Here is a 2,500-nt window from a genome sequence, read left to right as displayed (position 1 = left end):
TGGAGCCGCCGTCGGTGCAGATCTTGGTGGTAGTAGCAAATACTCCAGCGAGGCCCTGGAGGGCTGACGCGGAGAAGGGTTTCGTGTGAACAGCCGTTGCACACGAGTCAGTCGATCCTAAGCCCTAGGAGAAATCCGATGTTGATGGGGGCCGTCATAGCATGATGCACTTTGTGCTGGCCCCCGTTGGGCGAAAGGGAATCCGGTTCCTATTCCGGAACCCGGCAGCGGAACCGATACAAGTCGGGCCCCTCTTTTAGAGATGCTCGTCGGGGTAACCCAAAAGGACCCGGAGACGCCGTCGGGAGATCGGGGAAGAGTTTTCTTTTCTGCATGAGCGTTCGAGTTCCCTGGAATCCTCTAGCAGGGAGATAGGGTTTGGAACGCGAAGAGCACCGCAGTTGCGGCGGTGTCCCGATCTTCCCCTCGGACCTTGAAAATCCGGGAGAGGGCCACGTGGAGGTGTCGCGCCGGTTCGTACCCATATCCGCAGCAGGTCTCCAAGGTGAAGAGCCTCTAGTCGATAGAATAATGTAGGTAAGGGAAGTCGGCAAATTGGATCCGTAACTTCGGGATAAGGATTGGCTCTGAGGATCGGGGCGTGTCGGGCTTGGTCGGGAAGTGGGTCAGCGCTAACGTGCCGGGCCTGGGCGAGGTGAGTGCCGTAGGGGTGCCGGTAAGTGCGGGCGTTTAGCGCGGGCGTGGTCTGCTCTCGCCGTTGGTTGGCCTCGTGCTGGCCGGCGGTGCAGGATGCGCGCGCCTGCGCGGCGTTCGCGCCCCGGTGCTTCAACCTGCGTGCAGGATCCGAGCTCGGTCCCGTGCCTTGGCCTCCCACGGATCTTCCTTGCTGCGAGGCCGCGTCCGCCTTAGCGTGCTCCTCCGGGGGCGCGCGGGTGCGCGGATTCTCTTCGGCCGCCATTCAACGATCAACTCAGAACTGGCACGGACTGGGGGAATCCGACTGTCTAATTAAAACAAAGCATTGCGATGGCCCTAGCGGGTGTTGACGCAATGTGATTTCTGCCCAGTGCTCTGAATGTCAACGTGAAGAAATTCAAGCAAGCGCGGGTAAACGGCGGGAGTAACTATGACTCTCTTTCGCAGAGTGGAAGACCGCACCAGGGGCTTGGGGGGGTTACCAGCCCCCCCTCGCACTATCCCTTTTTTAGTTGGGGGCAGTAAGCAGAGAATAAGTGGTGGCCCTTCCGCTGAAGGTGCCACCCCAACTCCCCCAGCACCTAGCCGGCCAACCGGCCGTGCCGAAAATCTTGTAACTTTTGCAGCTATGTATACCTGTAGTGAGTGCCACCGCAGCTTTACAACCAAGAACGGTCTCGGGGTCCATCGCCGCCGCCAACATCTTGCGGCCGCCAACGCGGAGATCGTCACGGAGAGGCATCGCGCGAGGTGGACGGAGGAAGAAGTCCTGTCGCTCGCCAAGGCAGAGGCCGAACTGTTCCTCGAGAGGGACGCCCGGTTCTTCTTTGTAAATCAAGAGCTCATCAGGATGTTCCCCGACCGAACGCTTGAGGCAATCAAGTGCCGACGGCGGCAAGCTGCCCACAAGCAGCTTGTCCGCCAATTCATGGAGGCGCTTGAGATCGGTCGGGGGGAAGAGCCGGCGTCCCGCCGGGGAGCGGCGAGCCCGCTGCCTGACGCGGGCGAGGCCGCTGCGCCGCCCGTCGACGCAGCCGAGGACTTCGCGGCCGACACCACCGGGCCGCCGCCGGAGGGGCCGACTGACGCCGCCATCTGGGAGCATCTGGCGGGGCTACCCGCTTCCGCCCAGCGTTTCTCTGCCCTGGATCGTGTCATCGGTCTGGGGCGGGGCACGCCGCCCGATGTCATCCTGGGCATGCTCCCGGATGCCCTTGCGTCGGTCGGGTCCAGAGGGGAGAGATCGATCACCAGGACACAGCGGCCGCGCCAACCATCGAAGCGGCCGCCTGCCGCGCCGCCGACGCAGAAGCGCAAGCGGCGCCGCTGGGAGTACGCGAGAACGCAGGATGCCTTCCGACGGTCGCGTGCGCGTTGCGTGCGCGGCCTCTTGGATGGCACCCTGCTCCAGCCGCCACCTGCCATCCCTGGTCTGCTGGACTTCTGGGCGGACCTCTTCACCAAGAAGCCCATCTCCACCGCGGGCTTCATTCGTGACCGCCTCCTCCCGCACTCAGAGCCTGTCGCTCTCGAGTGCATATGGGGGCCGGTCACACATGAGGAGGTCGCCGCCGCGTTGCCGCCCAGGGGATCAGCAGCCGGGCCGGACGGCCTTACCCCAGCGGAGTTGCGGCGTCTGCCGCACGAAGTCCTGGTGAAAGTGATGAATCTCTTCCTTCTGGCCCGCGCTCTTCCGGAACGCCTGCTTCGCGCGCGGACGTCCCTTCTCCCGAAAACGGCTGCACCAACATCCCCCGCTGACTTTCGCCCCATTACGGTCTGCTCGGTGTTGGCGCGGACCTTTCACAAGGTTCTCGCGTCACGCCTGATGCGCGCTTGTGCT

At 63.4% G+C, this 2,500-nt stretch overlaps 1 pseudogene; it reads left to right on the top strand.

The window, feature by feature from the left end:
• Positions 1-2,500, top strand: part of LOC124587182 — a 7,762-nt pseudogene that overhangs the window by 1,783 nt on the left and 3,479 nt on the right.

The sequence above is a fragment of the Schistocerca americana genome, unplaced genomic scaffold, assembly GCF_021461395.2.
Source record: "Schistocerca americana isolate TAMUIC-IGC-003095 unplaced genomic scaffold, iqSchAmer2.1 HiC_scaffold_583, whole genome shotgun sequence".
NCBI lineage: Eukaryota > Metazoa > Arthropoda > Insecta > Orthoptera > Acrididae > Schistocerca > Schistocerca americana.
This window is presented reverse-complemented; position numbering and strand designations above follow the sequence as displayed.